The sequence below is a fragment of the Chionomys nivalis genome, chromosome 14 (genome assembly GCF_950005125.1).
Source record: "Chionomys nivalis chromosome 14, mChiNiv1.1, whole genome shotgun sequence".
Lineage (NCBI taxonomy): Eukaryota > Metazoa > Chordata > Mammalia > Rodentia > Cricetidae > Chionomys > Chionomys nivalis.
In genome coordinates, this window is record NC_080099.1 from 15104469 (window position 1) to 15130138 (window position 25670).

The 25670-nt window shown below is 36.7% G+C and overlaps 1 protein-coding gene across 3 annotated transcripts in view; it reads left to right on the forward strand.

Annotated features, from left to right (window-relative positions):
• The window catches only part of Dcc (DCC netrin 1 receptor), a 1032721-nt gene that overhangs the window by 800096 nt on the left and 206955 nt on the right, over nt 1–25670 (forward strand). The gene's annotated exons all lie outside the window — the stretch shown is intronic.

Here is a 25670-nt window from a genome sequence, read left to right on the forward strand (position 1 = left end):
GACTTTGGTTTATTGATACAGATTTAATGTCAAGTTTGTAATATGTGTATTTCTACTCTTATTTAAGGTATTATGTTTATATAGCACATTTAAAAATCCATTGTATAAAGAGACTTTTCCATCTTTTGAATTTCTTCAATATCTTGAGTATTTTCACTTGCTATATTAAAATTATCCCAAGATATTTTTATATTATTTCAGGCTATTGTGAAAGATGATGTTGTCCTGATTTGTTTCTCACTTTTGTCATTTATATATAAGTAAATAATGATTAATAATTTTGTGAATGGATTTTGGATTCTGCTTTTTTTTGCTGAAAGTGTTTATCAGCTGTAGGAATTTGCTTGTGGAATTTTTAGAGTTGTGTATGTAAAGTATCATATCATCTACAAACAAAGGTTCTTGACTTTCTCCTTTCTAGTTTGTACCCTCCACCCTTATCTCCTCCAGTTTTCTTATTTCTCTAGCTAAGACTTTGAGTCCTATATCAAATAAGTATGAAGAGAATGGATAAACTTGTCTTATTCCTGATTTTAGTGGAATTGCTTTGAGTTTCTCTCAATTATGGACTTAAGTTGCTTATATGATCTTTATTTAACATAGGTAGGGTGTATGTATTTAGAAAATTATCCATTTCTTTTAGATTTTCCAATTTGGTCAAGTACAGATTTTTAAAGTCTGTCCTTAGGATTCCCTGGATCTCTTTGGTATTTCTTGTGTTAAATTTCCATTTTTATTTTTTTTTATTTCTCCATTTTTTTGTGATTGAAAATTTTGCTGAATATAGTAGCATGTGATGGCACCTGTGGTCTTTATAGAAGATAGAAGACCTGTCCAGGTCCTTCTGGCTTGTAGAGTCTCTACTGAGAGAGCAGTTGTAATTCTAAGAGGTCTGTTTTAGTATGTTACTTAGTCTTTCTTACCTTGCACTTTAAATATTCCTTCTTTGTTGTGTTTGTTTAGTGTTTGGGTTATGTGCAGAGGAATATTTTTTTGTTCTAGCCTGTTGGGTGTTCTATATGCTTTTTGTATATTAAAAGGCGTCTTCCTCTTTAGGTTGGGGAAATTTTCTTTGATTTTTGTTGAAAGTATTTTTTGTGCCTTGCACCTGGGTTTCTTCATTATCTATTCCTGTTTTTCTTAGAATTGGTCTCTTATACTATCTGATATTTTCTGGTGCTTTATGCAAGGAAGTTTTTTTTTAGATTTAACATTTTCTTTGACTGAGGTATCTATTTTTTTCTATTATGTAATCAATGCTTGATCATCTCTCTTTCATCTTTCATAGTCTGTTGGTAAAACTTGTCTCTGATGTTCTGGTTCTAGTTTTTAAATTTTTTTCATTTCAGATTTCCTTAAATTTGAGATTTTTAAAAACTAATTCTGTTTCCAACTTTAAATCACAAACTGTTTTGTTCATTTTTTTCAACTATTTGCTTGTGTTTTAATGGGTTATTTTTAAAGGGATTCATTTATTACTTCTTTAAAAACATGCTACAGCATATAATCTATACAGAGCTGTCCATGAGACTGGAGAGCTGGATTTGAAAGAGAAAAGGAGAATGAAGATCTGCAACTATCCTATCAACTTCCCTCGTGTGTTTCTTTTCTGGCTGGCTTGAAAGGGGGGTTTTCAGGGAGTGTCTGCTGGAGATGGGGGCTGAGGTAACAGGATGAGCTGAGAGAGAGTTTGGAAGAGAAGATCTTTGTGATCTATTGGGAATGGAGCCAGAAAAGTGGTGGTTGCAGTGGTGGTGGTTAGCAGATGGTTTACTGCAAAAATGAGGATGGGCAGGGGTATCAGATCTAGAGGAGAGTAGGGAGAGATGAAGATCTGCAGTTAGCCAAATGCTTCCTTGGCCATGTGTCTTGTTCATAAGATCTGTAAAGTCTCACAACAAAGTAAACATTCTGGAGATTTTGGTGGTAACAAAATTGCTTTGCACTGTTCTTCCATAAGATCCTTTTATCAATGAAGTCTGTTTATATATAAAACTTAAAATGAGCATGTATCAGCCTTATGTGTATGACCACACCCACTAAAGGCTCTTTACTTGTAGTTTAGTTCTAATTACTTGTCCTATGCCATTAACTCTTAGAGTCAATGGCACCACCAATCTTCTTTTGAGTTTGCAATAGCTCCTGTAGGTCTGTTGGGTACAAGAGAAGGCCACCTCCTTCTCAGCATTACAAAGTGGTTGTCAGAGGCTCTCATTTTAGGTCCATGAGCCTCATCATTTCTCACTGACTGCAGTAAGGCTTAAAAAATGAATAGAACAGCCGGGCGGTGGTGGCGCACGCCTTTAATCCCAGCACTCGGGAGGCAGAGGCAGGCGGATCTCTGTGAGTTCGAGACCAGCCTGGTCTACAAGAGCTAGTTCCAGGACAGGCTCCAAAACCACAGAGAAACCCTGTCTCCAAAAACCAAAAACCAAAAAAAAAAAAAAAAAAAAAAAAAAGAATAGAACAATATGTTATGAAGATCCTGGAGACCTATCCTGTAATATTTACTGGCAAAAAAAAAAATCTCTCTAACAATTTTCATTTCAAAATTCTTGCCGACGTGTTTACGCAGCAAGTACTCCTTTGGTGGTTATTATTTCCTTTTCCAAGCCTGATGTGTGTTCCGGGGTAAGCAGAGACAGCAGGCCTGTACATCTAACATTTATGAAAGGGCTTGATCTAAATACAGCATGCTTCCTGTCATGAGTGCCTGGATGATGTTCGGGATGCAGTTTATGGAAAACAGAGTATTTTCTTCTCACCTTCTATTTAATGAGAATCTAGGTCCTTGGTCACATTAGAGCTAGGATTTCAGGCTCAGTGTTACTAACAGAAATGACAGTCCATGTGGCATTCGCGGGGAAAGGTGAAATTTCCAATAGCATAAATAATGTCTGAGATAAACTTCAGTGGTCAAAATGTTCTGTGGATTAGAAATCCATACAAGATACCAGAATTGTTGATTCACAATTATCAAATATGGAGCACAGTGATGTTTGACAGCGTTGACTTTTCTTCTGCTAAAAAGATGATATGTAGGGAATATGAAAAACAGTTCCTTGCTCTCTCTCTCTTTCTCTCTCTCTCTCTCTCTCTCTCTCTCTCTCTCTCTCTCTCTCTCTCTGTCTTTCTCTTTGTGTGTGCTCATTGCTTTATATATGTAAGTGCAAGTGCACATGTGTGCACTTTATGGTTGAGTCCATAGGTTGATGTCAGCTGTTTTTATTTTTGACACAGTGTTCCCTTACTGACTTGAAGCACGCTGATTTTGCTAGGATGACAGTCCACTTCAGCAAAATCCAAGTATCCTCCACTGTGCTAGGATCCCAAGAGCTTTTTCTGCACCCTCATTGTTTACTGGAGATCCAACTCAAGGTCTTCACGCTTCCATATCCAGTTCCTTATTTACTGGGTCACTGCACATTCCCACTTATGTGTCTTCCAAACTGACCACATTTGTTTCCCTGAATCTGAGCCTAGTCATGATAAACATAGTTCATTGACTTTCAATTGTTGGTAGAGAACAAAAGACAGTGTTTACACGTTGAACAGTTCTAGAAATAACTTATCATACACAAAATACTAATAATAGTAATGTCCTAGCTGGATAAGCAGAGATGTTTAAAGCCCCTGTTATCTAGATTATTGAGTGGTCATGTAGGGGTTAATTGCTATCATCTCAAACCAATACATTAAAGCTTGGGATACCAACTCTGTAATTTCTCCCCTAAAACTGGCTCCTGTTCCAAAAATTCCATTTTTTCAGTGATGTTAAATTTGCTACCATATTCCACAGATGAACCTATTGGGCTATCCCACACAGCACATCTCCCATCTTGTATTTTCTTGCCATGCTTTTTTTTTTCTCTTTCTTTAACCTTTTGGTGCACTATGAAACTTTCCTATTTTGCCTCCTATCCGTTTGGGCCATTGCTCCAATTTCTTCCTACAGTCTATAACCCTATCGAACACAAGTTCATATTATGATCCCATCCAACATTTTGTTTTCCAAAGTTTCCAAACTATTTAAATTTTTATCAGTTGGGGTTGAGACTTTCAATTTCTCCTTGTCCTTGTCAGTCTTTGTTATTACATTTTGGGTTTGATTACATGGATTTGGTAGCTATAAATTAAAATACATATCAATATGAAAATAAAATATCAAAATATTTTAAATTTCACCCCGGCTAATGATGCTGCTACTTTTTTCAAATTTTTATTTCAAAGTAGTTTTGTTTGGGTGTCCTTATTTGGACACCAAATTAAAAAGGAATTTTCCTTTTAATATTTTAAAGTTGGTTCTTTGACAAGTAGTGGTAGAATAAACATTCCAAACATCTCCCCACATCGGGAGGCCCTGAATTCTGCCCTATTTCTTTTTCATTCATAGCGTAGCGCTTCCTCATCCTACCAGGCAGGTGATTTCTTATCACACTGCATTTGTCATTTAAATTAGACTTTTCACTTTATTCTTATATTTCAAAGCACAAATTAAATGCTGCTAACGAAGGAGGCATAGTGCTTCCCATTCGGCGCTCATGTGGCTATGGAGCAAGAAGAAGCAGACATCCACAGCATTATAGTCAGTGCTATTCAAATCTGGTACGCTGTGGTTACAGCAGAAAAAGGATTCCTTTATAACTATGGGTATAATTACTTTGCAGTTATAAAAAAATAAGCACTTTAAAACACTCAAAGCTTTCTCAGTGTGCACACTTTATTGCAAAATTATTACTTTGGAGGTAGCCTAGTTCTTCCATTGTATCTGTAATATTTGATTTCCACTTGAACACAGGTAGTAAAAATGAGTTTGTAGAATGTCTCTGAGGTAAATTTAGTGAGAAACAAGATGAGTATTAAGTGCTGTTTGGGGCTCTGTTTCAGAGGGATTTTCTTTTCTTCACTGGGGAGAACTTCCTACTGTACCTTGAAACATCACATTAAACAATGGCAGCATCTCAGATTTAAACAAATCTTAGTTACAGGTTCTTAAGTAAATAGAACATATAATAAATATACTAAGTCTAAATTAACCTCACATACATTTGGGAAGGATGCAATATGTGTTTTTCAGTATTCATAAAATTTAATATCAAGAATTATCACTGTTTAGGTACATTTGATTATGTCTAAGAAATATTTTTTCTTCTTTTCACCCAAGAAAATATTAAACTATAAATGTCTTCCTACACGTTCAGTAAGTCATCGAGAATGTGTCTAATCAAGATTTCTCAGCCTTCAATTTTCTCATTTGCCATGCCATTCTCATTTTCCCTTTCTTCTTTTCATTGCATGGCCTTAAAAAAATGACAAGATTCGTATCTCTGTCCAGCAGCCGAACTCTCCTACGCTTAAAATGGCGGGGATTTTACAACCGAATCTTAGGATTGTCACATTGATTCCGTGAAGCCTCGTTTCTGCTCTGTCCTCTTTCAGTGTTGCTGTGACAACCTCAGCAGGGGCACAGATGCTGTCTCTGGATGCTGGCTGAAGAGCAGACGGCAGTGTGGTCAGAGAGCAGAGACTGCAGGGAATGAGGAGCGATGAGTAGAGGGGGAGACAAAGTTCCAAATATCTCCTCTGGGACACAGGGCAATTGCTTCTTTTAGAGTGCAGTGGGCAGGTTGTTCACACAAGACATAGGTGATTTTAGAGGAAAGAATACTGTCCATGGGGGACAGATAGAATAGCGTCTCAGGGCAAGTTTTACTCACGTTAATGTTCTCAAAAATATCTGATTTCATATTGTTCTGATAGAGAATCCCTCCTCGTGGGCTTATATGCACATGTGCATATGCATATATATTAACGTTTAGCTTCTTTGATCTGTTTGATAAAACACAAATGAACATTTTAATATATATGCTATGCAAAAGTTTAACAAGCTATGGTTTTAACACAGATACAAGATTTAAAAGTCTTTGCTGTTACTATTTTAGTAACGCACATATATAAATTATTTTTTCATTTCAAAATTGAGAGTTTTCATGTTGAAATCCTACATTATTGATGATGTTATAAATTACCTCAAAAATTAGTTCTCTTCCACGAGCACAAATGCGTCACACTATTTACCAGTGGCAAGGATGGCAAGCAGGGGAAGGGGCGGTCCTGCTCTAGGTTGTCAGTGGCAGCCTCATTTATTCTGCCACGGTGGAGATGTCAAAAAAAATGGGTGCAAATTTTGCTACATTTTTACTTTGCCTTTTATTTCTTAGGACAGATGTCGGGTATCAGTCGTTTTCCCACTAGACTTAAAAGATTTCTGCCCGTAAAATATTTTCTCTTGCATGCTTTTATTCAAGCATCTTAGGTTATTTTGTAATTGTTGAAAGATGATTTAAGGATGACAGTCTATGTATTTTAAGTATGCTAAAGGACTACCAACTTGAAAATTCTGTCATTCTTTGTCTTCTTAATTTAGGGAGGAATGCAGCATTAATTTATATATACATATAAAACATGGGAAGACTATTTAAAATTAAACCATAATTACATGTGACAATTTATATGGCCTCAATCCTTGAATTTTGACAGATCTTGTCACTGAAATGGCTGTTTTAGAAGCATATTTAAAGAGAAGCCTGTCAACCCGATCTCTGAGGCTTAAGGATTTAGAATTTAACATAAAACAATTAGAAGACAGAATTTTCAAATACCTACATTCTATAGTTTTGCTTTATACCTTCATGATGCAGAAAGTGCAGTCATCCTCAAATATCACACAGCATATAGACACACATTACTAGTTTCTAAAATTAGTTACTTGTGATCTCAACCTCTGCAAATGTGACCTGTATCCAAATTATTCATCATAACATGTTACTAAGGTATCATTCATGTATTTCAGTAATTAAGGGAAAGCTCGTTAGGATTTCATTTTCATTATAAGTAAATAGCATAGTTATAGTGCTTCTTATGTGCATTAGTTGTTCAATTCTCTTGGTACCTCATTCTGTATCCTCTGTGAACTTGGAGGAGCTGCTCAGTCGCTTCCTTACAATCATAATGTTGAAAATGCTTCAAAAATCAATGGCTTAACGTAACTAAAGTATTTCATTTTTCCGGTTTTTGATAGTCTGGAACTCGGGTGATTTATCTAGGTAATGGCATCTCCACCTCCCATGAGACTGTCCTCGAGGTATCCACTGGTGACCCAGTCATGGTGGCAGGCTGGAGTCAGTTTGCTTCACAGGTCACAGTTGGTTAACAATCTCTAAGTACCGTGACCTCTGTCTAGAGCCATCATTTCCTCACTGCACGAAAATTTCCACGGCACATGCTGTAGCATGGTGGGTAAATTCCTTTATAGTCGGACAGGCCAACTCAACACGTGAGCCATAGTCTTTTGTCACCATCAGTTTGCTTCACACCTTATATTTAAATAAGGTCAGTAGGCCCAGCTCAGGCAGGAACAGGAATGTTAATTGCCCAGGATCATTGTGCACCATCTTTAAGGCTGTCACCAATATTTCTTCCCTCGACAGCCTAAGTTTGTAGCCTTTGAAGTAGGAGAGGATCATGAAGTCTCTTGTCTCCTTGCCTGTTTCACAATTAAGAGATGCACGACTGATTTCCACTCAATGCTCCTTTTAGGGACAGGCCATCTGTGCACACTCCATTAGTGTCACACAAATTCCTGTTGCTTTGCTGTGTTGTGATAAGATGTTCTAATTACAGTGTCTGCATCTGAGTAACCAGCCCTTCAATTACAAGTCTAGGAGATAGTGTTTTGGCGGAATTAACTCGCTAATGTGCTTACACAAGTGGTTGACTGGGAAACAACTAGCTTGGCGTTCTGAGTCCTCTGTAGTGCAAGCTTGATTAGCTGAGGCGGTGAGGTGCTGGGACCTTTAGCTTTTGAGCTTGAGGCTTCTGAGATGAGTACTTATTATCTTTCCATATTAACATAAGAAACCCTACTATTTCATATGTAACAGCGACATTTCAGGCAACAATAGACCATTTGGACAACTGTAGTTGCATAAAATTGTATTACCTACTTCATTTTGTGTAAATACAACCTAAGATATTTGCACACGTATGAACTCACTTATCACAACTTCCTCAAAGCATATTCCTATCATTAACCAACATGTGACTATATGAGATTAATTAATAACATATTTGGACACAAAAAGGACAGATTATCTGCGAAGGAAAGATACGAGAGGGAAAGAAGTGAGAACAAAGTTAGATGGCACGCATATATGAAGATGCCATGATTTAAACAATTACTTTGCATGCTAACTTAAAAAATAAGAAATAAAATAAATAATTTGGGAATACATAATACTGCATGGAAACACTATAAAATTTGCTCTGAAATACTTTATGAGAATCTTTCATTGAAAAATGTATCCATCTATTTTCCTAATTATCATTACAAAATTATTTTTTTATCTGTAGGATGACTTAATAATGAACCTATTTATGATTACTCATGTTTGAGATTTTATTTTAATTTTTTTAATATAAACTGCTCATTAATTTGTTCCTTTATTTATTTGTGTATATTTATAGAGTACTTAATCCAGTCCAAATATCTCTACAAACTATAATTTTATTTTAACCATTATTTGAAACAATTAAGAGCATCTTAAACTTAAGTATGTTAGAACTTTGTTCTAAGTTGAAACAAAGTTACTTCTGAATATTTTATAGAAAAAACAACTTCAAACAGTAATGCTTCCTCTGTTTCCAAGAAGCTGCTCTCTCTCTCTCTCTCTCTCTCTCTCTCTCTCTCTCACACACACACACACACACACACACACACACACACAATGTTATTTTCAGGGAATGAATCCTTATATAGAAATAAATAAAAAATTCAGAAAAAAACATAGAAATACAAATTAACCTTGTAAGAAAAAAAACACAATTATTGATTAGATCGAAACCTTGATTATGAGTCAGTAGCAAATAGTAAAGCAGGGATAATGATCCATTACTAAGTGGAAAGAATTTAGCTTGATTATTCCCGCATTTTAAAGAGCTCGAAGATCAGCCACATACAGACAAATGCTGCAGACTTGTGAATTAAATGCAGTGATGTTATAATTATTTTAAAGATATTACAATTTATTTAGTCCCACAGAGTCAGAAAGTACATGCTCTTATGAATAATAATGTTTATGATTGTATGTTCATGAAATGAAATTGTACGTGAATTCCAGCAGGTAAATCAGTACTTTTGTGTTTTACCATTGCAGTCAATAGGGTTCTCTGTACATGGATATCGAATGGTTGAATGATTCAACATGGTGTGCGTGTGTGTGTGTGTGTGTGTGTGTATGTATTTGGGTGTGTTGGGTGTGTGGTGTGGATATGTAGTGTGTGTCAGTATATGTTGTATATGTGTGTGTATTTGTCTGTGCGTGTGGATGAGTGTGTGGATATATGTGTTGATGTGGATGTGTGGTGTGTATTATGGATGTATTGTAGATATGTGTATAGATATGTGCTGTGGGCTTGTGTGTGTGGTATATGTGTTGTGTGGATGTGTGGTGTGTGTGGTATTTTTTTATATTTGTCTGTGCGTGTGGATGTGTGTGTAGATATATGTGTTGATGTGGATGTGTGGTGTGTGTGTGTGGTGTGAATGTATGTGTAGATATGTGTATGGATGTGTGCTGTGGGCTCGTGTGTGTGGTATATGTGTGGATTAGATGTGTGTGTGAATAAGAAAGTAGGTGTGTGGTATGTGCATATGCATGAGTGTGGTGTGTGTGTGTATGTGGTGCAGATGTATGTGTGGATATATTTGTGGATGTGTCTTGTGTGTGTATATGTGAATGTGTATGTGTTTGTGGTGTTTGTATTTATATGTATGTGCATGTGTGTGTGGTATGTATGTGCTTGCATATGCAGATGTGTGTGTGAGTCTGTAGTAAATAACTTATGTTAAAGGAAAGCTAACTAGTAAGATAGCAGAGAATGAGATGGTTAAAGAGATAAAATATGATTAAAATAGTTTTGAAAGAAAAATATGGCAAAGAATTTATAGTCTTTGGTCAAAAACTTGTTTGGCACTGAGTTCAGCCTTAACATTTAATATTAAATTTCATGGCATTGCCTGGGAACTGCAATCAAAATTTATATTTACTTCCCTTTGCTTGATTTCTGTGCCATTGAAACTACTGATTTTCTACATATTACAAGTTCGTTGCCGTTAGTTTAACTCCCCAATCATATCAATTTTTGTTGTCTTTTAAAAACCCCATTCAGTTCAGTATGAAACTTTTCAAGTCAATAGTGGTTCACTCTACTTGTATAAGCAACTTATCTGATTTAATCCACACATTATTTGTGGCTCTGGCACTTCAGCCAGACACCAGCCCCTGAACTCCGCAGATAAAAAACAGCATTTCTTCTATTCATAATACCATGTAGCAGGAAGAAATCAATAGGACTTTAGGCAAGCCTGAGGAAAAGAGTTAATTATTGGATATAGAGTAAGGAGGCAATTATCAGCAAGCAGAAAGATACATTTAAAAGGACTTTTTTTAAATAATATTAAAAACAGAATGAACATGAAAAATCATGAATGAGGACAAAGCTGAGCTATACTTCTTGAAAGATACCATCAGACATTTATCTGATTTTAAGTAGAGTACAGATACATACCTGCTTGTGTGTAAGTTGAAGCTCCTTTATAGTTTAGTAAAAGGCACTGTGTTTCAGGGCGCCTATCTATTCTGCTGATCCTAACATGTACTATCAATCATGCAGTGTGTTCAGGGCCCAACTGTGATTGCTCCTACATCATACGGCTTGGCTTTGTCAAGTTATAATTCTACCTCTTACAGCATTCCTTCATCATAGTGTTATATGGCGAATGTTATTTTTGCAGATCATAGAGGGATTGATTACAATGTGCTGTCAGCATATGTGATACTAGATAAAGGAGTGGAGAACACCGAGAATATCACACTATGTACTTCTCGCTTCCTTAGCATCTTCTCACGTCTCCGGTCTCCATCAGAAAGGATGGAGGCAGAGTGTGGTAGCAGCAGTAACAGCTGTTTGTCTTTTCTGACACTGCAATCTTGAATGAAAACTGAAACACTCAGCAATGAATATAATTTTAGACAAAAATATAAACTTGTCAAGATAATCTTCAATGCCTAGAGATCATTTTTAATGGGCTATATATTAATAGAATGTTAGTTAGCCAGGGAACATGTAAGAGGTTATAGTGGAAGGCCAAATGGAACTTAGATCTCTGTTCTTTGAAACACAAGCTCTTACATGGTTGAGAGAACTGGTTGGCTGAAACCTCAAGTCTTAGATCTGTTATGGATCTTCTCTTTCCTTGCTCTTTTGACCTCACCAACTTGTTGCTGAGGAAACAGCTCAATTTCTTTCTACACTGGGTTTCATTTTCTTCTTTTTTTGCCTACTGCAGATATTTGATAATTGGCATCTGAAATGTTCGTTGTCATGTATATATTTTCTTGTCCTATTTCATCGTCTCTTGCACATGCTCTCCATACTGGAATGCCTATCCTCCAAAAAACATTTCCTGCTTCCATCACCTCCATACTGTCCTATACGTCTCTAATAGAAAAAGCATTGCTTAATCAGAAACGTGTTATCTTACCTTACTAAAGTAATGTTTACTCTACCATTTTCCTGAGGGCCTTCTCTCAATCTGTCTCTACACTGCATCTCTGTGTTTGAAATAGCTTCCTATGTCAGTCAACTGTTTTGTGTCCCTACATAAACTATAAAGCTTGGTATAAAATATTTTGGGGCCTTTTCTTCCATCTAGTACAGCACTTGGATGGCTGTTTGAGTTTATTTCTATGTGTCTCCAGAGGCTAAACTTTTTACTACAATAGTATTGTCTTTAATCTGCTTGGATTCACAGTCCATTGTTTTGGAAGAACAAGGGAACAGAAGTGAGTTCTTTCTTTTAGGTACGGTTGGATGTAGGGTAAGGACAGACTGAGTAGGTCTTCAAAGAATATAAGGCACTTTGAAGAATATATGGGATCAAGGAACAGAAAGTGAATAACAGAAGAAAGGCTTTCCACGTGTAGTCAAAACCACACAAGTGTATCAAACATATGCCATAGACATATAAGAGCTTTCATAGGATGAAAGAAAAGATGGAATTGACACTAGTTTTGGTAAAGTTTACAAAGAGGCTTAGATGCCAGTGTCCTTTGATTCTGTGTTTTTGTTGTGAGAAAAGATATTGCAAGTTGTATGAATGGCTGAGTTACACCTAACATTTCTTTGATGACGTTCGCAATAAATGAGAAGAAATTACTTGGAAATGATGTTCCCAGTTTCATCCAGAAACTAGAAGCCTGTGTTGTCCATTGTCAAACTACATAGATCCTTGTTATTCAGTTCTCAGGGCAGCTGCAAGAAATCACAGCCTCGCTAGCATCCCATTTGGTATCCAATCACCATGTTCTGTTTTCTACCTGAACCTCCGCCACCACCTCCTTGACTCCTGTTTCCTACAGAGCCTTAGACTGTTGAATTTTCACTGTAAAAGCATAGAATTAATAACATATAATTAATAACAACTCAGAAGATGTCAAGGCTGGTATTTATTTGTCCTTTAATGTAGAAAATTTATAATAAGATTGGGAGGAGAGTAATAAAAATACTTATTATGCTTTTGGTAGTAAACTATAAACTCTGACATTTTCTTCTCATTTTCAAAGGAATGACTTATAAAACTACTGGACATAAAATCAACAATGAAACCTGTAACTTTGCTAAGTTGCAGATTCTTAATTAGTAGAAATGTTATAAAGTATATCATTCTATAATATTAAATGACCTTTATAAGCCCTATTGAAAACTAAAATTTATGTACATTTCTTATTTTCTAGTTGTAAATATTTTCAATGTCAGGATATGTCTTTATAAAAATCACAATGATTTCAACTTCATCCTTTATTGCTCCTGTTTTGTTTTTAATAGAATTGATATACAGCAATCTGGCTGGCTGTGGTGACCTGTAACTTTATTTACAGTCTTGGAAGGCTGAGGGAGAAGATCCCTGTACTAGTCTTGATTAGTGAAGGTCATATAGTAAACCTAAGGACAAATTGGGACACATAACTGAATATTTTTCCTAAACAAAGCAAAAATGTCTCCTAGACATTACACAGAAACTTCAGTCATGGTACCTCAAAAACTTGACTGAACAAATAGACCTGAACAATCTCAATACCAATAAACAAGTTCATGTAGAAGTGGGAAAATTGAATGGGACCCGACCCATGGGCAGCTAAGGAATGTTGAAAGTGGGACAAATGTCTTCCCCAGTGATGAGACTATTGTTGGCTATTTAGTACAAACTCGTCAGCTCTGAAATCATATACATATAAACAACACTAAATGTAATTACTCGGTTGAATTTATATTTTTTTTGTGTAATAACAAGGAAAAAGAGGCTACAAATTTGAGAAGGTTCGGGGGACTTGGGAGAGGTCAGAGGGAAGAAAGAAAGATGAAATGATGTAATTATATTTTAATTCAAAAATTAGATAAAATAAAACAAGAATAAGAAACAATCATTTGGTTCTGAGTTGTATGGAGAGGAATAGCAACACGAAGTGACACAAAATACCCTCTTGTCTTGATTGTCTGTCAATGCATGATATTCATTGTAGGAGGAGGGCCCACTTGTTTGTCACGGCCAACCAGAACTAAAATAACAGCAGAGAAATTGTATTAATTAAATCATTGCTTAGCTCATTAGCTCTAACTTCTTATTAGCTAACTCTTACATCTTAATTTAACCCATTTTTATTTATCTGTATCCCCACATGGCAGTGGCTTACTGGGTAAAATACCCAGCATCTGTGTTCGGCGGCTCCATGGCATCTCCCCTGCTCTACCCTTCTTTCTCCCAGCATTCAGCTCTGTCTTCCCTGCCCTATCAACAGGCCAAGGTAGTTTCTTACTCATTGATGGTAATGACAGCACATGGGGGGACTCCTACATCAATTCATATTGTCATATTACCCATAGAATTATGGGGCTGCTGGAGTTTATTGGTGTAACTCAAGTCTGTGGCTGCAGCTGAGAGTTTACATTGACTATGTTAGGAGAAAGAAATGTATCTAGCATACACCTAAAAATAACTTAAAGGACGTGATTTAATGCAAAGAAACCTGGAAAAATGAGCACCAAAATTTCTGAAGGGGCTATACTATGGCTAGTATAAGTCTTTATTTATACTGTTTATGCAAGGAACCAAGACAAAGAAGTTAATCTTGGAATTTGGGAAATTATTGAGACAAGGGCCATATTTGGTGTATAGAAATGTATGATACGTTCAGCTATAGAAACTGAGCAAAAAACTATGTACCTCGAAAGGGTATTATAACAATTAACGTATTTAACCTGTGCTAGTGACAAAGAGGAATTGGAACATGATCATATAACTACATTGAAACTGGTTTCAGATATATGGAGATAGTGTAGAATTTAAGAGTTTTGTTGCTCTTGCAGAGGACCTGAGTTTGGCTCCGGTACTCATATGATGAATCACAACCTGCAGAAACAGAGGTTCTGTTGTAATAGGAGCTATTGATCTAACCCATTTCTAATATTCTATGTAGTATCATGAGCTGGCTTACCAGGAAAGATCTTAACCTGCGTCTGTCTGGAGTGGGAGAATCATGGCGACTCCTGACTCGGCTTCTTTCTCCCAGCATTCTGTTCTGTTTACTCCACCCACCTAAGGGCTGGCCTATAAATGGGCCAAGGCAGTTTCTTTATTAAATGAAAGTAACTCCTCCATCAAGGTTCCCTCTTCTGTCCTCTGCAGGCACTGCATACACATGGTGTATAAATATAGAAGAGTCAAAACATCCATACACATGAAATAAAGATAAATGCTATTATAGTATAAGCATTCAAAGATAAACATAATTACTCCAACACATAAACAGAAATGAAAATAGTTTTCTAAAATTAACGTTGCACATTTCTATATTTCCATGGATAGCTTTTGAGGCACTTCACAATCTCTTGTAGGTCTCTGAGGGTGTTAGAAATGAGGGCAACCGATCTGTGTTTTTTCCTTTAAACTAACCCAATTGAGACCTACTTGTCTGTGAAATTTAGGAAACAAAGTTAAAAACTGAATTTGAGAAAAGGAGATGGCCAGAAATCCAACTTCACTCAGTCCTCTGGGGATTTGGACTGGGTCTGTCTGTATCTGAAGTACTTACAGTAGGATTTGGCTAAGCTCTATGTCCCATTTGAAGTGGCAATTTGGAGCCCTGGAAACTCTAAATGAATCATTTCAGCAGGTACATTTCACTGTAAATGACAGCCTGAGCTGCTGAAAAACTTGTTGTCCAGCTTAAATGTCAGCAATAAACTTGAGCCAGGAATAGAACTGAAAGCCTGTTGGCCATGGGGCCAGGGTATGCACTCAGAGAAAACTGGTTAGCAACCTTGTTCATCCATCTCGATGTCCCATTTGCTTTGTCTGTGGGGCGCCCAGGTTGACTCCTCTGGTCCTTGTTATTCTATTCGCTTGCTGTATTTGTTTGGCAAATGGGAGTGCAACCTGCACATTCATCCACCGCTGTCACTTTCACTCTGACTTCAATGCTCCCAGAGCTGACTTGACAGCAGATATAATTTTGACAAAATTAGAGAATCTCGTGGAATGAGTTTGTCTCATTCAATTTCTGACAGAGCAGTGAAAAAATCCCTGGCCTGCCCCCTCCTCAACTCCCCTCTGCTGGCTGCCCCCTCCTTGACTCCCCTCTGCTGGCTGTCATGATAACACAATGGAGCAGACAAACCAAGCTCCTCTCCCAGGGAAATCTTTCCTCTTTTCAAAGACGATAACCATGTGATCCTTTAATCATCTGGAGCAGTAAAATCCTCCACACCACCCGAGCTACCCAGTGCCTCACTGCAGAGGGTTCACCAACAGAAATGCTGTCATCTCCACAGCCAGGACGACTTTGCCTTATTTGTTCTGCTCATTTGTATGGCCACCGGCTATGACGTTCATTCATGTGATGTCAATGTTTGCCCCTGAAGTTTCCATTTAAAATTCTAGAAAGAAAGACAGCAGCATGTCTTTGCATACTAAATTATTGCCTTTATTATTTTTGGTAAGATGTTTTTGACATATTGTAGTGACAATTTTTTAATTGCTATGCATTTTTCTTGTAGCTAAGTCTGACTTCAATATCTTGTTTGTAGAAAGAATGAAGAACGTGGTTATTTCTTTAATTATTTTTCTTTGTTTTTCAAGTTTAACCTTTCTTATAAAATTAAATAGGATTGGCACAGTTTAAGTAACTCCATGTATATTATAAGCGATTACTGCAGCCCTTGGTTGCCCCTCAGAGGCTGAAGGTGAATCCCTAAATTACACCATAACCTTCAGAGACAGGACCTGAAAAATTTTTAAACTGCATCAAACCTGAAAACTTCCTTCCTGTGGTTTAGTTGTCAGAATACAGAAAGTACTATGTAAGCTACCACTGGTTAGTAGCCCTAGGTAGCTGTGAAGTTTATGAACCACAGCAAAGAATGAGATGGCAAATATCTAATAAAAAAATAAAAATTGCAATAGTGACTTTCAGTCCTTGCAGGTAACCAACAGCTGCCTAATTAGATGTAAGTCTGGTTCAACAGGGGGAAATCTTGCCTGAGACTAGACATCTAGCCAACTACCCTGGGCTAATCAGGTCACAGATCTTAACTACCGTCACTCAACAAGTATCATTTGTAACTGCATTCTAAAAGTAATCTTTGCCTCCACAGAGAAGGGTGGCTCTCATCTCTCACTTCAATTCTTCTTAGTTGCAAGAGCATCTGGTATTTTCACAGTTCAGCTGCTTAGTGTAGTGCTAAGTATGATAACGTACTGTGTAGTTCCTCCTGATGGTAGAGGTGGCTTCAGTGGACTACTACTTGAGAGAAGAAGTTGGAGGGTAGTCTGAGGAGATCTCGGCTTACGGGTTAGTGAGATGTTGGTCTAATGATGATTAGCAGCCATTTCACCTATGACTTCATTCAGTTGTCATGCCTTGGTAAACTCCCAATCGATACCTTAGGTGACACTTCAGAGGGTTTGCTTTTCACTGTAGAGGATGACTATATTATGAGTGGACTCCTATTAATGAATGTCAGGGAAATTAAATATACAATTATATGGATGACCATAGAATGTGTTTATATAAACAACCACTGAAGATGTTCAAAAATGTCAATATTTATTATGATATCTATATCAAAATATCTCAGTAGTTGGGTTTATGAATCTTTCATTCACATTTGTCTCTCGCGTGAGTCTGGAACTTAGTGATAAGCACTATTCTCACTTCCTAGAAAAAAAACTAGATTTTTTTATATCGAAAGATAAAATCCTTTCTTTTAGATAGGAAGTAGTATTGGCTTATAGAGTTGAACCCTCTTGGCAAGTTTTTACTCTTGGCTCATAGCTGGGAAGAATGTGAATTCCACCAACCATGTTGTCTATAACTATTGCACCAAATTATTAACTTTATTATACAGAGTCTCATAGTGGAATGCTTCTGAAGTTTCTACAGCATTATTATTGTCCATGTGCTAACATGATGAAGAGAGAGCACACTTAAGTTGCAGCAATGGCTCTGTGGATCAAGGCACTGGCCATACAGCCAGAAAATTTGAGTATAGTCTTAGAATCCACACAAAGGTGAAAGAAAAGAACAGACTGTACAGAGTTCTCCTCTGAGCTCCACACACCCACAAACTCACATCACATATATACACACACATACAGACACAGACACACACACAGACACACACACACTGAATATTTTTTTAATTAACCAGATTATCTCATTTTGTCTCTCCATTTTTTCCATTATTTCTTTGTACTGTATGTCAATGGTCAAAAGTCCATTTTAAAAAATAATAAATAAGCCTAGCACATATATAAATATCCATATTTTAATTTATTTTGCGAGTTTCATACATAAGAATTGTAGTTATGTCATTTTCAAGCCTCCCTTCCTGACCCCCATGTTCCTTATGCACTCTTTTTCACACTCATGAACTTTTCTTTACTATTTTTACACACGCACACACATGCACACGCTTAGCCTGTCATGCCTGTCATTTCTAGAGGACACTCACAAGCAGCATATGTCCTGGTCCTCTACCTCTTACAATCTTTCCACCTCCTCTTCTGCAATTTCCCCTCAGTCTCAGATGTAGGGTTTGCATTGTAGCTTGCATTGATTTCCTTCTTTGCAGTTTAACACATGTAAGTATGTGTTCTGGTTGTTCTCTTCCCCATCCTCTCTTACCTGCCTCCCAACCCTGTTCACCAGTAGCCAAAAGTTGTGCAGTTTGGATTGTGCTCCCATGACTACCTCCCTGATCATGGCTGACTGATGAAAGATGCAGCCTGTACAGGGCTGTGCCACAACACGGGCTTTGAAGTCATGACTGCGATGGCCTTGACACCTCTAGCACACAGCATTTGATGCCTTCCTCACTACATCTCCCTTATATATACTTTTTGCCTTTTATTCCATGATATTTCATGACCCTTAGAAGGTGTGGCAGAGTGGTATAACTGTATTGTTAAGTGCTAAGCAAGCAATTGTCACCTATTCTTAGCACCTTGACCAGTCTCTTCATGTAACCATGGTTCACCGCAAGGCAAAGGTTCTCAAATTAAGGATGATTATGCATTTGTCTATGGGTATTGTGTTAATTAGCATTTCTTCTGCTATGATAGAATACTATGACCAAAAATTAAAGGGAAGAATACCTTTTTTGAACTTATACTTCTACATTATAATCCATCATGAAGGAATTTAAGGCAGGAACCTAGAGGCACGAAATGAAACAGAATCCATGGACGAATGTTGCTTAATGACAATGCTCCTATTGGTTGGCTAAGTTTGCTTTCTTCTAGACCCCTGGCTACCTGCTTACCCACAGTGGGCTAAGCACTCCCTTATCAGTCTTTTGTCAATGAAATGCCACAGACCAAAGTGCTGGAGGCATTTTTTCAATTATGGTTTCTATTCCTAGATAACTCTAGGTTGTTTACCAAAAAAACAAGTAGGACACGTATTAACACAAATATTTAGAGGGCAATTTTAACCCCATTTTTCTTTAATTAAACCACTATATTAAGTGAACCACTAAGGCTAAGTGAACTTCTTTCAGCCGTAGGATTCTGTGTGGATTTCCAGTACCCAGCATGGTCTCCCTCTTATGGGGTCAGCTTCTAACCAATCACAAAGTGGTTGGTTAGCAACATAGCAGCTAGGTTTCTATTGAACAGGTCAGTGCATCTTGCTAGACAGACAGGTATTGAAGTCTCTATGTTTCACAGCTGGCTAAGACTGCAGATATCTTCTTTGTGGTCGATTGAACACATCTCAGCATTATTAAAGTCAGACAACAGTGATAAACAGGGTCTTCATTATATTCATCGCAAAGTGGTTGGTACCAGGCACTCATGGATGTTTTATAGCCATTGTCTTATTTAATCTTCACACAGAACTGGGTTGGTTTTGTTGTTCCATTGCACTGTTGGGAAAATAAAACTCAGGAGAGTAAGGGATGTGAATCTGCAAAATCACAGATGGGTGTTGAAGTTGCAATTGAATCTAGGCTAATTTTTCAAAATAAGTATTTTAAAAATCCCAGATAGTGGGTTCCTCTGCCGATGCAATAAACCAAATACAGCTGAATTAATAAATCCAGATTTAATAAACAGAGCAAAGCAAGCAGAGAAAAACAACTCCAGGGTGACACTCAGGAAGGCAGGAGAGAGATTACGTGGCAAGTCTGGCAACCAGTTCTTGAATACCATGTAGGTGTGTGGTCTTGAGCAGCTCCTGGGGAGAAACTGACCCTTGGCAGGTTTCCTGGGGGACAGAGTCTCAATGGGAATAGTGAGAGCTGAGGCAGAGCTTCCACCTAGAAAATTTTAAGGCCTGTGAACCATTTTTTAGTGATATTGGCTTTTAATTCACTTAGTGAGTAAATAGAAAAGGCAAGGGCTGTACAACTGCTCACTCGATCTAGCCATATGCAATCTGCTTTTGGCATTCCCTCCCTTTGCTTATACTCATTTGATTATATTTATTCCTTTCCTAATACTCAGTTTAATATTTATTAGCCTAGAGTTTCATTACTCTGTGTATTCCAGGGGCATTTTTTAGGTTTTGCCTTTGTCTCTGTTGCTGGCTTGGATCAGTACTGTAAAAACAAAACTTAATAAAGTCACGTACAAGTAATTCTAGGTCATAATAGCAAATTCCGCTCCTGGCTTCACTAAAAGAATTTTTTTATTATTATTTCAATAGTGGAGACATCTGAGCAAGATGAGAAACTTGCCCCTGAGTCCCTGAGTGCTCCTCTGAGCTTCGACTTTATTTATTTGAGGACCTCCGGTTCACATGTATTCCTGCTTGACAGGTTTTCTCTGCTGTGAAACATGTTCTTTTCTGAAAATAAATATTTCATAACATGTTTGAAAATATAAACAACATGGTAATTTTGGTTCATGAATTTCATAAATTATGAAAATCAAGGATTGTGGTCCAAGACAGCTCACCTAACCATCTGGAAATTTCTGAAGCTCATGTCCTTCCTTTATATAATGAAGAAATTAGACTAAGTAAGGAACCAAAGTATTCCCACCAGCATAAAACATGTCAAATCATGATGTTTATAGGTTAAACACAGATGATCACTGACCATTTCATATGATCTGATACACCAGGCTGGTAATATCATAATTTGATCTTAAATATTTGTATGGCCTTTTATACAGCAGATGGAGACATGTGATAATTCCTCCTTTTGCAGAAAGGGCATTCAGAAAGCTTGGAACACCATGCAATGTTAGGTTTTCTCAAAGCAATGGGCATGATTTACAAGGATTCTTAGAGTCTTGACATTCTGCAATCCAATAAAACAATGTGATACCATTGTGTATTTATTAACAATACTAGAAATTCAGTTTTTACCTCTGTTTTCATGATCTTCCATGCTTTGTAAGTATCACTTAACATTTCTGGCTGAAACTTTTAATTTCAACTTTTAAGGTTATCGTTTTCTTTCTTTTTTTAAATAGAAGAAGCTCTGATAACTGGAAAAGGCAACAGAATTAAACAAATTGTAACTCTGTATGCCTACAGATTGAATGTAGTTCAGATGGTAATGTATTGAATTAGTCAAAAACATTATAGTAATATTTCATTTGTATTTTAATAAATAAAACTTTTCTGAAGATCAGAGAAGTAAAACAGCCACACTGGCCTGTCTTACAGACCAGGTAACAATAACACACACCTTTAATCCCAGTAGCTACACTAGTTTGCGATAGAAACCAGGCAGCAGTGGTGCATGCCCTTAATCCCAGAACTAGAGAGGATTATAAAACAGGACACAGCTGTCAGACACAGTCTTTTCCTGAAATTCCTGAAGGCAGGATCACTGTTTCAGCAGAGGGAGAGGTTAAGAGTCAGTGGCTGACTGTTTTGCTTCTCGACCTTCAGGTTGAACGCTAAATTCTAAGTTTTTATTAATTGTGCTTAAAAACATTGTCTCAAAGACCTTGCAATGAATTATAATGATTTTAATTTCAATTTGTCTCATTTGGACTTCTGGTTTTATGGATCATTTTGGGGGATAAGGGTAAACAAGTATAAGAAAGTAGATGTAGAACCCAACTACTGTGGAAGATAAAGAGAGGACTATGGGATTTTTGACATTTAGCACAGAATTAACTATACTAATTATTCCAGCACAACCCTTAAAAGTCTTATTCTTATTAGTAGCAGACCAGTTCATCAAAAAGCAAAATGGAAGTGTGAAGTGTTATGGACTACTAGCTAGGAGAAAATGAAGAGCATTTGGAGAACTGTTATTTAAATGACTTGAAAATGACACTGTGTAAACCTTGACTGATATTGGCTTCCCAGCCTCTACAGAAAAACTGCTAGGAGGAAGTAAGGGTTTTCCCCAGGTAACACCCCCAGATGCTGTATTTGGTAATCATTAAGTTATATCTTTCTTACAAGAATTCTGTGACTATTTTATTGGTTTGGTTCATATATTTTTACTTTTTGGGTGTGTTTTATTCTTTTTTTTAGTTCTATTTAAGAATGTTGTGTGTTTTTTTTTAATAATTCTTAGATCAAAACCAAGAATAATTGGAACATAGTGGTATGGTATATATAGTATCCCTCTAATCCCAACACTCAAGTGTTCCAGGCTAGCCTGATCTACCTAGCAAGATCTTGTCTTGAGAAATAAGAACACATCAACTACAAAAACAGACCAAAATTACACGTGTATCCCATTAGCTAACACCAAGGGATCCCTACAAATTGTTGTTCTGCTTCCCTATTTTCTTTCTTTCCCTTTGTTTTTTTGTTTGTTTGTTTGGCTGATTTTTTTTTTTTTTTGAGATAAGATTTTTCTGTAGCTTTGGAGCCTGTCCTGAACTCATTGTATAGACCCACTTTCAAGGACGACACACCCTCAGCGTCAGGCCTTCTTTTCAAATGCTGTTTCTGCTCGTGTTTTCACTTCCCGCCCAGTAGACTATCATCCTCTCATCTGGGCACATGCAGTCACAAAGGAGATAGAACCAGTACTGAGCCATCTCAGGAGGTTAGAAAGATAAAATCCAGTTTAGACATATAACTTATTTTCTTCTTTTTGATGTTTTATTTTAAGTTGAGGGGCATATGCATGAGCTAGAGGAAACCTGATCTGTCTTCCTCTCTACCACAGGTGACTAGGCCAACCCAGAGGACTAGGACCAAATATTTGGATTTCATTTCTTTTCTTATTAACATATCTCCCCCCAGTAAAGCTATCACAAAGTGGAAAGTCGGGAATTAGGGTTAGCCAAAAAAATTCCAAAGGGAATATTTAGAAAATTAATGGTTTGTATAATTTATAACCCAGAGGGTTGAGAGCATCTTGCCTTTATGTCCTCATTTGCAAATTAACTACAGCCTAAGAGACCACAGAGAAAAAGCTCTGTAATAGCTTTGGATCTTATACTGATATGTTATATAAGGGTGGAACATTCAAATCTCTACGTGTTAGCATCACTTCAAACCCTTCCTGCTATCCTTCCCTTAAAGACTAATGATTAAAATATTCGTTGAATGGGGGTAGGAACCAATAAAGTGAAAACAAGGGATGTATTCTTAACTCTAAATTAAGATATAAGATACACAGCAATAGTTCTGAGCCTCATGTTATTGAATGTGTGCAGGGAGCAAACGAGACTTCTAATTAAACAAATGCCACTGGGTACCAAATTTAAAGGCCTGCTCTGAATGACCCGAGTCATTAATCCTAAACAGAAAATCAATGTGTACAGAATGTCTGCTGATGACTTCTGGTCAGATGCCTTTCCCAGTAATACTTAGCAGCCGTATTGTATGGTCTGCACTGCTCACTGACGATCAGAAGAAGAAAGAATCTGCATGTCAGCCCTGACCTAATTATTACGAAGTGAATATTTTCACAGTGGACCCTAAGGCATCTGAGAAATGTGAAATATTTTCATTCAAGCAAGTCAATATATCTTGTGAATCAAAAAATTAAAGCATAAAGTACGAGCTTCCCACAGGGGTCATTCACACTCTAGTCCTCAAGTTTATACAATTGAAATATTTTCTGTTTACTGGCTTTTCGATCAATATGAAGCTTGCCGAACTGTTCAGTTATGAACAAATGCATTCTGATTAATACAGTTAAGAAGTTGTATTCTTTCTTTTATGTCTCTTATTTCTTTCTTCTTTTCCCGTTTCCAGCAATTCTTTAATTAAAAATATCAATAAAGAAAGGAGCTACTGGCTTGGATAACATTATTTAAGCATGGTTTCCTTGTATTGTGATCTAATTTAGAAAGTAAAGCTAGCAGATAACATATGCAAATAAGAAGTTTAAAGAAGATTATCAAAGGAAAGCTTCTGGCTTATGGGAACTCCAGTGTTCCTTTAGCCTGTATTTGAACTACGACAAAGCTATTGGATGCTTTGATCATTTAGGGTATATGAAGGAAAATTAAAGACTAGCATTTGTAACTAATCAGTGTATAGAGAAGTGTGCATTTATTTTCAACCTATGGTTTTATCAAAACAAATAAAATCTATGGTGTGATGTCCCACCTGCCTCCAGTCCACTTATAAAAATCTATTCTATTTCACTCTTCCAGGGAGATTCAAGTGCTACCATCCCTTTCTCCCAGTTCTTTACTCTTTACCTAAACTAGCTTCGTTGGGTTATCATTTATTTAATGGCTAATATGCACATATAAGTGAATATATACAATATTTATCTTTCTGGGACTGAGTTTCCTCACTCAAGATGATATTCTCTGGTTCCATCCATTTGACTATGAGTTTCATGATGTTACTTTTTAAAGAGCTGAATAATAGTCCATGGTATAAATGTACATTTTCCATATCCATTCTTTTGTTGAGGAACATCTATCTTAGTTCCAGTTTCTGGCTATTATAAATAGAGCAATAATAAAAATTGCTGAGCTAAGTGTCCTTGTGGTAGGATGAAGTGTTCTTTAGGTGTATGCCCAAGAATTGTATAGTTGGTCTTGAGGTGGATTGAGTCTCAGCTTTCTGGGGAGCTATCATACTGATTTTCTATAATGGCTTTGCAGGTTTGTGCTCCTCCCAGAAATGGATAAATGTTCTCCTTATTCCACATCCTCACCAGCATGAGGTGTTATTTGTGTTATTTATCTTAACCATTCTGATAGTTGTAAGATAGAATCTAAAAGTAGTTTTGATTTTCGTTTCCCTGATGGTTACAGATGTTGAAAGTTTCTTTATGTATTTCTCAGTTATTTAAGTTATTCTTTAATGACAATTCTCTGTTTAAATCTGAATCCAATTTCACTGAATTTTTAGTTTTTTGATATATAGTTTCTTGAGTTCCTTATATGCTTTGAATTTTAGTCCACTATTGGATGTTGAGTTGGTAAAAGTGATTTCCCATTCTATAGGCTGTCGCTTTCTAAATGACCATGTCCTTTGCCTTACAGAAGCTGTTCAGTTTCATAAGGTCCCATTTATCAATTATTGATTTTAGTGTTTGAACTGTCAGTGTTATCTTCAGTAATTCTCCTTTGAGAATGAGTTTAAAGCTACTCCTCATTTCTTTTCTATTAGCTTCAGTGTATTTTCTTTTATGTTGAGGTATTTGATGTATTTGAACTTGAGGTTTGTGTAGGTTGATAAGTATAGATCGATTTGCATTCTTCTACATGTAGTCATACCTTTCAACTAGAACCATTGGTTGAAGATGATACGTTATTTTCTAGAGTGTATATCTGTCTTCCTAATCAAATGTCAGGTGTCCAGAGGTGTGTGGTATTTTGTCTAGATCGGCACTTCAATTCCGTTGATCAACATGTCTGGTTTTATGCAATACCATGCAGTATTATTATTATTATTATTTTATTATTATTATTATTATTATTTTGTAGTGCAACTTGAAACTGGAAATGGAGGGACCTCCAAAAGTTAGCTCATTTTATTGTTCAGGATTATTTTAGTTACCCATTTTTTGTTGTTTTGTTTTGTTTTTCCAGATGAAGCTGAGAAATAAATGTCTTTCAAGATCTGTGATGAATTGTGTTAGAATTTTATTGGAGATTG